The 12568-nt window shown below is 46.8% G+C and overlaps 1 long non-coding RNA gene across 2 annotated transcripts; it reads left to right on the top strand.

Moving 5' to 3' along the window:
- The first annotated feature begins 193 nt into the window (after positions 1 to 193).
- Positions 194 to 12568, top strand: LOC125133696 (uncharacterized). 2 transcript variants are annotated; one of them, XR_007136499.1, is made up of 4 exons: positions 194 to 591; positions 2097 to 2147; positions 11145 to 11231; positions 12368 to 12568. It is a non-coding gene; the product is annotated as an uncharacterized LOC125133696 (long non-coding RNA). The 2 variants fall into 2 exon arrangements; XR_007136498.1 differs by lacking the exon at positions 2097 to 2147.

The raw sequence follows: 12568 nt of genomic DNA, 5'->3' as shown, positions 1-12568 counted from the left end.
TCCCTGCCCTTGCTCAGTGGGTTAACGATCCGGTGTTGCCGTGAGCTGTGGTGTAGGTTGCAGATGCGGCTCGGATCCCACGTTGCTGTGGCTCTGGTGTAGGCCGGTGGCTACAGCTCCGATTGGACCCCTAGCCTGGGAACCTCCATATGCCGCGGGAGCGGCCCAAGAAATAGCAACAACAACAACAAAAAAGAAAAAGAAAAAAAAAAAGCTGGTCCCCACGTGCCCAGTTGTCAGTGATGTACCCCATCGTGGAGGAAGGACAAGGATGAAGATGAAGGAACCGCCCCGCCCCCTGCATTCCCCCCGGTCCTCACAGCAGAACCGGGAAAGGAAGCCCGCCCGCGCCGAGTAGTTCTGGGTCTCACAGGAAAGGAGCAGCCCTGCCTTTTGAGTCTGAGGAGGGAGGTAGAGCGTCAGGTCGCCTGAATCCCTCTGCGGGACACTCCAAGCCCTCTACTCACTGGGGACTCATTACCTTCCCAGGATGCTCTACCCTCTGGACAATTCTCCTGAAAAATTCTTCCTTGAGCTAAAAATCTGCTTAGGAAAGAGACCAACCACTTCCAGTGAGCAAAGAAGAAATAGGTAAGTCTTTTCCTTGTCCCTTGACAGTCAAACTGAGGTTCAAATCCCAGCTCCTCCTCTTGCTTGTTATATAACTTTAGGCAAATCACTTCAATTTTTGAGTTTTCTTTTCCTCATCTGTAAAATGTAGGAAAGAATCTTTTCTGAGCTGGTTGTGAGGATTAAGTGAGATGATACGGATATTGTGCAAAAAGCTCGATTTCATTTTTTGTCGCTCTAAAAGTAGTAGAAGACTTCTAATCAGAAATAATAACAGGAGTTCCTGGAGTTCCCGTCGTGGCTCAGTGGTTAACGAATCCTACTAGGAATGATGAGGTTGTGGGTTCAATCCCTGGCCTTGCTCAGTGGGTTAAGGATCCAGCAGTTGCTGTGAGCTATGGTGTAGGTTGCAGACACGGCTCAGTCCCGAGTTGCTATGGCTGTGGCGTAGGCCAGTGGCTACAGTTCTGATTGATTGGATCCCTATAGCCTGGGAACTTCTATGTGCCCTGGGAGCGGCCCTAGAAAAGGCAAAAAGACAAAAATAAATAAATAAAATAACAGGAGTTCCTGTCCTGGCTCAGTGGAAACAAATCTGACCAGTATCCATGAGGACACAGGTTCAATCCCTGGCAGGTTAAGGATCCAGTGCTGCCGTTAGCTCTGGTGTAGGCCAGCCGCTACAGCTCCGATTCAACCCCTAGCCTGGGAACCTCCATATGCAGTGGGTGTGGCCCTAAAAAGACAGAAAAAATAATAATAACAATAGCAAAAGTTTAAAGCAAAAGAATAAACCCTGATTAAAGACATTTGACAGGAGTTCCTACTGTGGCTCAGCAGGTTAAGAACCCAACTAGTATCCATGAGGATTCAGGTTCGATCCCTGGCCTATCTCAGTGAGTTAAAGATCTGGCGTTGCCGTAAGCCACAGCATAGACATCATAGGCATTCCTATGGCTGTGACGCAGGCCGGCAGCTGCAGCTCTGATTCCACCTCTAACTTAGGAACTTCCATATGCAGCATGTGCAGCCCTTAAAAAAAAAAAAAAAAAAAACTTTTGACAAATAAAAAGGGGACACTTTCCCCTACCACTTAAATTATAACTAAAATGTTGCTGTTTCTTTCTACTTTTTATTCTGCTGGTGTGTGCAGAATACACAGTAAATTTTTTTATACAGGAAATTTGCAAAAATAGTAGACATTTCCCATATATATCCACCTAGCTAGTTTCCAATCCCCGTGTTGCTAGCCTCTCACGTTACCAGAGAGCATCTGTCAAAATTAAGAAACCAGCATTGCTACATTACTGTTAACTGAACTGCAGACTTTTTTAGATTTTATCTGTTTTTCCATGGATTTTTTTTTTTTTTTCTGGTCCAGCATCTCATCCAGGATTCCATGTTGCCTTTGGTCATAATGTCTCCTGTCTGTGACACTTTCTCAATTTTTCTTGTTCTTATAACCTTGACTGTCTTGAGGGGTACTTTGCAGAATGCCTTGCAATTTTTTTTTCTGTTGTTTTTAGGAGAGGTTATTACCAAGGTGAGGTGCCCTTCTCATCACACCCTTTCAGGAGGTGCGTGACATATCCACAAGACATCTCACTGTAATATTGATCTTGACCTCTTGGTTAAGGCGGTGTTTCCGGGTTTCACCACAGTAAAGCTGCTGTTTTCCCTCTCCTTTCTCTGTTCTTTGGAAAGAACCAGGGTGTGTGTGGGGGGAGCAGAATGCAGCCCCATTTCCCAGAGGCGGCAGCATCCAAACAAATTATTTTGGTTTATTTTATTTTATTTTTTTGCTTTTTTTTTTTAGGGCCACACCTGCAGCATATGAAGATTCCCAGGCTAGGGCTCTAATCGGAGCTACAGCTACAGGCCTATACCACAGCCACAGCAATGCCAGATCCAAGCCACGTTTTCAGCCTACACCACAGTTCACAGTAATGCTGCATCTTTAACTCGCTCACTGAGCGAGGCCAGGGATCGAACCCGCAACCTCATGGTTCCTAGTTAGATTCGTTTCTGCTGGTCCACAACAGGAACTCCCAAATAAATTATTTTGAGTTCCTCTGTGAGGAAGGCTTGCCTCTTCTCCCCTGCTTATTTAATTTTTTTTCATTTTCCCCCTTTTTATTTATGTATTCAATTATTTATGTCAGTATAGACTCATGTATATTGAGTTTTGTACTTTGACTGTATTCTAATACTATGTTTATTCATTTTGTTCCTCAAGTCATTCCAGTTTTGGAAGTTTCTCCAGGCTGGCACCTGGAGCCCTTTGCCATGCCCCCATCGTTCCCTTCTCTGAGCATCTCCTGGTGCTATGAAATACTCCAGGATCAGCTTGTCTTTTCTCTGCCCTCACACTGCAATCACCATTTCTCCCAGAAGCCTTGGTTCCTTTTATTGGAGAGCACATTTTGTGGTGTTTAGAAACCATGCTCTGGGAGTTCCTGTCGTGGCGCAGTGGTAAACAAACCCGACTAGTGTCCATGAGGTTGTGGGTTCGATCCCTGGCCTCACTCAGTGGGTCAAGGATCCGGCATTGCCATGAGCTGTGGTGTAGGTGGCAGATGCGGCTCGGATCCTGCATTGCTGTGGCTGTGGTGTAGGCTAGCAGCTACAGCTCCGATTAGATCCCTAGCCTGGGAACCTCCATATGCCTCGGGTGCGGCCTGGAAAAGGCAAAAAAAAAAAAAAAGAAAAGAAAAGAAACCGTGCTCTGGTCACTGAGAGTGCTCCTTGCCACTGTGTTGCCTGTTCTTTTTATTTGTCTTTTTCTTTCCTTACATAGACATTTACAGACACCACTGCCTGCCCCTTGACACAGCTGAAATCAGATCCAGCCCTGATCTTCAAGAAGCAGCTCCTATGGTACAAATTCCCGGTTGCAAAATAAATGAATCACAGGTTAAAAAGATACAGTGTGGAGAATATAATATAGTCAATAACAGAGTTCCCGTTGTGGCTCAGTGGTTAACAAACCCGACTAGTATCCATGAGGATGCGGGTTTGATCCCTGGCCTCACTCAGTGGGTTAAGGATCCGGCGTTGCCATGAGCTGCGGTGTAGGTTGTAGATATGGCTTGGATCTCACGTTGTTGTGGCTGTGGTGTAGGCTGGTGGCTACAGCTCCAATTAGACCCCTAGCCTGGGAAACTCCATATGCCATGGGTGTGGCCCTAAAAAGACAAAAGATGAAAGTAATAATAATAATAATAATAATAATAACAATAATATAGTCAATAACTACCTCTTATCTTAGTATGGTCATAGAGCATAACTGGACTCATCATGGTGACCATTTTTGAAATGTATGGAAATACTGAATCACTGTTGTGTGACAGGAACTAACACAGTTCATAGATCAATTACACTTCAACAGACAAACTCGTAGAAAAAGAGACCCAGTTTGTGGTTATCAGAGGGAAGGGGTGGGGGGAGGATTAAGGTAGGCAAAAGGTACAAACTTGCAGTTATAAGATAAATAAGCACTAAGGATATAATGTAGAACATGATAATATAATTAACACTGTTGTACGTTATATATGAAAGTTGTTAAGTAGTTCCCCAGTGGCTCAGCAGTTTAGGGATCCAGCATTGTCACTGCTATGGCATAGATTTGATCCCTGGCCCAGGAACTTCTGCCTGCTGAGGGCTAGGCCAAAAAAAAAAAAAAAAGTTGTGGAGTTCCCTTTATGGTGCAGCGGAAATGAATCCAACTAGGAACCATGAGGTTGCAGGTTCTATCCCTGGCCTTGCTCAGTGGGTTAAGGATCCGGCCTTGCCGTGAACTGTGGTGTAGGTCACAGACACAGCTCAGATGTGGTGTTGCTGTGGCCATGGCATAGGCCAGCAGCAACAGCTCTGATTAGACCCCTAGCCTAGGAACCTCCATATGCCTCGAGTGCAGCCCTGGAAAAGACAAAAAACAAAAACAAACAAACAAACAAACAAAAAAGTTGTTCATCCTAAGAGTTCTAATCACAAAGAAAAACTTTTCTTCTATTTCTTCACCTTTGTATCTATATAAGCTGATGGATATTCACCAATTTTATTGTGATAATCACATCATGATGCATGTAAATTAGATCATTATGTGGCACACTTTAAATTTACGCAATACTGTGTATCAATTATATCTCAGTAAGACTGGAAGATAGATAATAGATAGATAGACAGGTAGATATATAGATAGATACATTTTTGCAAAAAAAAAAAAATGCTCCTGGGTGATAACTTTCAATAGAAAATTTCAAATCCTTCCCTTTCACTTGGTTTTTATTTTGTGAGCATGTTCCCGGATTCCTGGGTCCAGAAGTGGACTGACCTGACCAAAAGGAGTAGGTGGAAGCCCACTACGACCAACATATTGAACCATTTCCTTGCCAGGATAGTTTGCAGTTGTACACTTATCTGTGTAATTATTTGCTTAATTGCTCTTCAATCATTAGACAGAAAAATACGTCCTTGCACTAGATTCCTGAAGTTGAATTTCTGGGTCAAATGGTGTGTGTGTGTGTGTGTGTGTGTGTGTGTGTGTGTGTGTGTGTGTGTGTGTGTGTGTGTGTGTGTGTGTGTTTTGTTTGGGTTTTTTGTGGGTTTTTTTTTTGTCTTTTTGTCTTTTTACCTTTTCTAGGGCTGTTCCCACAACATATGGAGGTTCCCAGGCTAGGGGTCGAATCAGAGCTGTTGCTGCTGGCCTTCGCCACAGCCACAGCAACGGGGGATCCAAGCTGCCTCTGTGACCTATACCACAGCTTACGGCAGCGCCAGATCCTTAACCCACTGAGCAAGGGCAGGGATCGAACCTGAAACCTCATGGTTCCTTGTTGGATTCGTTAACCACTGCACCACAACGAGAACTCCAGTGTGTGTGTTTTTGCAGCCTCGAAGGGTATATTTCAGTCCTAGTGAACAGCTGCTGAGTCTCTGCTGGACCCAGCAAGATAAAGAAGGAGAGAGACGTTTGCAAGAGCTGAGAGCAGCAGAACACAGAGGATGCAAGGGGCCTCGGGCTCAGGAGGAGGGTCTGCTAAGCAGAGCAGATGGGATGGAGAGGGACATTTCCACAGGTTTCCAGAAGCATCACCAAGGGATTCTCTGAGCACCTACTCTGAGCAGGCCCTTATACAACCTTTCACTTGTTTGTTTAACCCTCCCTGTAAGTAGGCAAGACAAAAATCATTCCCCCTTTACAGATGAGGAAACTGAGTTTCAGAAAAGTGAAGGGACTAACCTAAGATCATGCAAAGAGAGAGTGAAGATGCTAGGATTTTAACCCAGCTCTGCTGCTCCTCCAGCAGGCTGGAGGAAATGGCAGTTCTTCGTCTCTCCCCCATGTGTTTCAGCAGGCCATGTGAATCTACCACATTTCTTTGCAGCCCAGTTTTGCCTAGAATTACAGGAGAGGATGAAGAATATAAAGATGGGCTTTGGAGATAAAACTGGGCACAAATTCTGGCTCCATCACTTAGCTGTGTGACCTCAGGCAAGTTCCTTAACCTCTCTGAGTCTCAGTCCCCTCTGTATAATGGGGCTGGCCAGAACAGGAGTGTTGGTGCAAATGAGAATGTAACACAGGCATCTGGGCACATGCCAAGTGCTAGCTCTCTGTTCTCATGATTTCCTGGGGCCCTCCTGTGCCCTGTGACACTTCTCAGAGATCTCAGCTCTCATTTCCTTCGTGAAGCACCCTGTTTCTATCTTAGGAAAAGAAGATTCTGAGCGGGAAACTCTGGTTTGCTGTTACACAACATGCAAATGGAGGAAATGGAATTCAAAGCCAGGCCTATGGGTTGCCTCTGCCTGAGCCCCTTCCACCTGTCCAGGTGGGAAACCCTGGCCTGGGCCTCCCCTGGGCCCTCAGGAGCTGCATGGGGTGTGGAGAGGGAAGCCCAGGCTCGTGCAGGGGCTGGGGATGTGCAAGGACTCTCGCTGGAATTTCCTCCGCAGTCTTGTTTGGGCTTTTCGGATCTGAAAGTGACTGGCTGGAGTAACTCAGGGTGACTAGGGACCCTGCTGTTGCATTGGCATCATTCAGTCTTGAATATGCTATCACGTGGCCTGTGGTTTTCAGGCAGCACCCAAGGGGGCAGGGTGTGCTTTCCAGGGGGGGAAGTGGACGAACACTGATGCCGCACTGGATGTGGTGGTGACAGTGTCCTGCCGCCTGGTGTGGCATGTTGGCCTAAGGTGGTGGGAAACACTCCAGCAGTCAGGAAGGTCAAGACCAGGGTGTGGGTGAGAGGAGGAAGATGCCTCTGGTCCAGGGGAGAGGGAGGCAGCTGCCCTCTAAATGCTGGTTGCTAGGTTACAGGGCATCCATCTCCGAGCCTGGAGGCTACCCTGAGCTTCTTCCTCTGGCATGGGCCCTTCTGGCTGTGAGACATGTGCCCTTTCACAAGTCCCATGGCAGTCTGCCACGTGACGACACCTCTAGGTGTGCAGGGCGCCCACCAGAGCAGACACATGTCGAGTTGCCCTCTCCTGGGGAGAGTGAGGTGGGGAACTCACCGGAGACCAGAAATGCTCCCAGGGCTTGAAGCATGGTTTCTAGATTTTCTGTGTATAAACATGAGCAACTTTCTGCCAAGGCTTCCCTGAGGTGGTTATGGAGACCTTGCTGGAAGATGCCTCCCCCACTGGCAGGTGTTCACTGGGGAAAAAGGGTAGTCAGTATCTGCATCTCCTCAAGGAGGAGCCATATCTGCTTGTGAAGCTTCCTAGGACTGACTCTGCTCCCTCCCATGTGATGGAAAGTTACCTGCAAGCCCTCTTCAAGTCCAGAGAAGCTCCCACAAGGTCTCAGGGAAGGCACAGTGGCTTCTGGCCCTCGGTAGGGGGAGGGGAGAGTCCCAAGACGTCTTGCAGGGGCCAGGACCAGTAGGGGTGGTGGCTGAGGAGGGCTGGGCAGGAGCCGCACAGTCCCGGGAACAGGCTAGGGCCCAAACAGGGAAGCCAGCAGAGTGGAGCAAGAACGCAGAAAGTGGAACCACAGCCTTGGGCTTGGGGAAGTCCTGCTGGAACCAGATGGAAACCGAAAAGTCCCTGCTCTCTGCATCCGATGCTTCTCTCCCAGAAGGGACTGCAGCAGCTGCCTGGCCACATGCAGAGGGAAGGAAGTGGGCCCGTTCTGGAAGCAGGGAGCAGGCTTTGGGCTCCAAACACTGCAGAAACCACTACATGGTTTCTGGATTTGGGAGGAACAGCTGAGTCATCTCTCTCCTTTCAGCAGAGGTTAAATGAAGTCATCTCTTTCTCAAAATATTAAGAATAGAGTTACCATGTGACCCAGCAATCCCACATCTAGGTGTATACCCCAAAAAATTGAAAGCAAGGACTCAAACAGATATGGGTGCACCTGTATTCACAGCAATGGAATTCACCATACTCAAGAAGTGGAAGGAACCCCACTGTCCATCAACAGATGAGCAGATGAACAAAATGTGGTATATGCATAAAATGGAAGATGCTTCAGCCTCAAAGAGGAAAGAGGAGTTCCCTGAGCCTAGCAGTTAAGGATCTAGCATTGTCACTGTTGTGGTGTAAGTTCAATTCCTAGCCCAGGAAGTTCTGCATGCCACAGGCCTGGCAAAGAAAGAAAGAAAGAGAGAGAGAGAGAGAGAAAGAAGGAAGGAAGGAAGGAAGGAAGGAAGGAAGGAAGGAAGGAAGGAAGGAAGGAAGATTGATTCTCAGGATGAGACAACTTGGATGAACCTAGAGGACATTATGCTGCATGAAATGAGCCAGTCACAAAAAGGCAAATGTTGTACAATTGCATTTATGTGAGGTGGCTAGAGTAGACAAAATCATAGAGACAGAAAGCAGAAGGGTTGTTGCCAGGGCCTGGGGTGGGGACATGGTAGGAAGGGAAAGAGGGGAGTTATGACTTAATCAAGTTTCAGTTTTGCAAGATGTAGAAGTCCTACACGTTGGTTGTACAACCAACTTAACCCATCTGAACTTTGTACTTAAAAATGGTTAAGATGGAGTTCCTGTCATGGCTCATCGGTAACAAACCCGACTAGTGTACATGAGGGCTTGGGTTCGATCCCTGGCCTCGATCAGTGGGTTAAGGATCCAGCGCTGCTGTGAGCTCTGGTGTAGGCTGGCAGCTATGCTCTGATTCCCTAGCCTGGGCACCTCCATATGCTGCTGGTTCAGCTCTAAAAATATATATATTTAAGATGGTAAAATTTTTTTGTTATTATTTTTGAACAGTTATTTCCCCAATACAATTTTTGTTCTACTGTACAGCATGGCGACCCAGTTACACAAACATGTGCATACTCTGTTTTCACACATTATCATACTTCCTCATAAGTGATTAGACAGAGTTCCGAGTGTTACACAGCAGGATCTCATTGCTAGTCCATTCCAAAGGCAATAGTTTGTATCTATGAACCCCAAGCTCCCCAATCACCCCACTTCCTCCCCCTGAAGATGGTAAACATTATGTTTTGTGTGTTTTATCATGTTCTTTAAAAAAAAAATGTAGCTCAAACTGTTTCTAAGCCTAAATCCAACGTACAGCATCACTTATTCTTCAACAATAATCTGGCTGGTAATGAATATTGTTGCAAACAATATTCCCCCAAACTTGGAACATGGCTCCATGGTCTTGGAGTAACATGTTTACTGTTGCGAATCCAAGGTCATTCTTAGTCCAGACCCCTTATGTGAGATGATTGGGAGCCTTCTCTCTGTCCTGGGGCTCTGATTTTTCACATGCTCAGTCCTCTGCAGGTCTTTCATTCTTGCTTCTGGGCACTTTTGGATATTTTTACTACAGTAAGGATGTATTAATAGATGCCCAGTTCTAGAAACTTCCTTTAGTTTTTGTGTGGGGGTGTGTGTGGTTGTCATTTGTTTCCGTTTTTCTCTCTTTTGCGAGCTCCTTTCATCTTATTTTTTTTTTCCTTTTTTGGCCACCCTGAGGCATTTGGACTAGATCTGAGCCGCAGTTGTGACCTAAACCACAGCTAGAGCAGATCCTTAACCCTGTCAGGTCAGGGATCAAACCTGCATCCCAGCACTCCCAAGACGCCACCGATCCCATTGCACCACAGCAAGAGCCCCAGGGAACTCTGTTTATATGTTGTATTTTCTGGACCAATTCTTCATCTCCCTGAGCTCTGTTCTACCTTCCAGATTTCATGGACTTCATGTTTTAACCATTCTACCACTTTTGAAAGTTTCTGCTGTCTATTTTTAATTATTTCCAGTGGAGTTCCCATCTTGGCGCAGCGGAAACGAATCTGACTAGGAACCATGAGGTTGTGGGTTCGATCCCTGGCCTCGCTCAGTGGGTTAAGGATCCAGCGTTGCCGTGAGCTGTGGTGTAGGTCGCAGATGCAGCTCGGAACTGGTGTTGCTGTGGTTCTGGCGTAGGCCAGCAGCAACAGCTCGGATTTGACCCCTAACCTGGCAACATCCATGTGTTGCGGGTGTGGCCCTAAAAAGACAAAAGACAAAACAAAAAACAAAAAAATTATTTCTAGGAACTTCTGTAAGGGAGTACCCCATGGTGCTGTTCCCAGAACAGACCAAACCCCCCTCCCCCCGTCACATCCTCCACTACCTCTTTTTTTTTGCTTTTTAGGGCCGCACCAGAGGCAAATTGAAGTTCCCAGGCTAGGGGTCAAATCAGAGCTGCAGCTGCTGGCCTACACCACAGTCACAAGAACGCAGGATCCGAGCCGCATCTGTGACACCACAGCTCATGGTCATGACAATGCCGGATCCTTAACCCACTGATTGAGGCCAGGGATCAAACCCACATCCTCATGGATATTAGTCAGGCTGGTAACCCGCTGAGCCACAGTGGGAACTCCTTCTCCTGCCTCTTGTTTGTAGAAAAACTTCAGCTTCCTAGGTCTTCCCCAAGTTTTAAAGAATAACTTTAATCAGAGAAGTGAGAAAATGCAGAAACAAAAAAATACAGTGGAGCAAGACTAAATAATAATAGTTTAGCTATTAAAGTCAAGGACCGGAGTTCCCTTTGTGGCACAGCAGAAAAAAATCCAACTAGTGTCCAAGAGGATGCAGGGTTGGCACTCCCTGGCCTCAATCAGTGGGTCAAGGATCTGGCCTTGCTGTGAGCTGTAGTGTAGGTCGCAGATGGGGCTCGGATCTGGCATTGCTGTGGCTGTGGTGCAGGCCAGCAGCTGTAGCTCCAGTTCAACTCCTAGCCTGGGAACTTCCCTATGCTGTGGGTGCAACCCTAAAAACAGCAAAATAAATAAATAATAAAATTCTACTTTTCAGGACTTCCTGTTGTGGCTCAGTGACTTAAAAACCCAACATAGTGTCCGTGAGGATGGAGATTTGATCCCTGGCCTTGCTCAGTGGGTACGGATTTGGTGTTGCCGAACGTAGGGACATAGGTCACAGATGCATCTCGGACCCAGCATGGCTGTGGCTGTGGCTGTGGCGTTGATTGGCAACTGCAGCTCCGATTCAACCCTTAGCCTGGGAACGTCCATACATATGCCACAGGTGTGGCTCTAAAAAGAAAAATAAATTATAAAATAAAATTCTACTTCTCATTCATCCTGTTCTTATTTCAGGGATATTATGTATCATGAGGGAGAGAGGGAGCTGCCAAAAACTGTCTTCTGTTTGGACTCACTCTTCCAGAGGAAAAAAGCGTAGAGGTAATTAAGAGATGACTATTAGAGGGTGGAGGAAATAAAAGGTGCCCAACGGGCGTTCCCGTCATGACTCAGTGGTTAACAAATGCGCCTAGTATCCGTGAGGACTCGGGTTTGATCCCTGGCCTCTCTCAGTGAGTTAAGGATCTGGCGTTGCCATGAGCTGTGGGGTAAGTCGCAGACTCGGCTTGGATCCTACGTTGGGGTGGCAGTGGTGTAGCCAGCAGCTACAGCTCCGATTCAGCCCCTAGTCTGGGAACCTCCATATGCACAGGTGGGGCCCTAAAAAGACAAAAAAAGATTAAAAGAAAAAAAAGGGGGCCTACCAAACTGACAAGGTATCATGAGACCACCAAATGAAGTAAACAGTGCCATATATTCAATGGTTGAGTTTATCATAGGGTAACTCACTCACAGAGTGGGATCCAGTGGCCAATGATCCAAAGGCATTTGCAGCTTCACTCTGCACTGCTGAGGGGCCATGAGGGCAATTTTTTAGTTAACCTAGGGTATGGGGGTAGGTGCTTGGAAATGGGAAGTGCCTTCCTAAGTCAAGAATTATGAATGGGTGACGAGTCTGGTGGGCACAGGAATATGCCATCAAAAGGCCTTCATCCTTGGAGACTAAATGGAGACCACCTGGACCTAAGGGTCATTAAACAATATCTATCAACTACAAAGCCCTTGACCACAGAGAAGTCATTTATTGCACAGTACCGTCCTGGGTAGGGTCAGTGGAAGGACTGGAGGAGCTGAATGAGCCAAGATGGGTCAGTCATGCCAGCAGCCAGACACTCCACCCCTGACCTCTTGATGAAGTTTTTGTTTTTTTGTTTTTTGTTTTTTTTGTCTTTTCTGGGCCCACACCCACAGCATATGGAGGTTCCCAGGCCAAGGGTCCAATCAGAGCTGTAGCCACCGGCCTATGCCAGAGCCACAGCAACTTGAGATCCGAGCCGCATCTGTGACCTACACCACAGCCCACGGCAATACCGGATCTTTAACTCACTGAGCGAGGCCAGGGATCAAACCCGAAACCTCATGGTTCCTAGTCGGATTTGTTTTCGCTGCGTCACAACGGGAACTCCTTGATGAAGTCTTGATGGCCGTGCAGCCTCATGTGTCATTCTTCTGTGTAGACTCTAGGGCCAGATGGAGGACGTGGCTTGCATTCCTTGGCAGCAGCAGGATAAGCAGCAGCAAGAACAAAGGACACTAAGAACAATGGTTCCACATTTACCCAGGAGAGAAGTAACCCAGCGGGTAAAAGCATCAATAAAGGAAACTTTGATTAATGACTGTTTTCACATGGGAAAGTAAATCCATTATGTTGGATTCAG

This window comes from Phacochoerus africanus, chromosome 8 (assembly GCF_016906955.1).
Source record: "Phacochoerus africanus isolate WHEZ1 chromosome 8, ROS_Pafr_v1, whole genome shotgun sequence".
NCBI classification, from domain to species: Eukaryota; Metazoa; Chordata; class Mammalia; order Artiodactyla; family Suidae; genus Phacochoerus; species Phacochoerus africanus.
The sequence above is the reverse complement of the archived record's forward strand: the minus strand, read 5'-3'. Positions and strand labels throughout refer to the sequence as shown.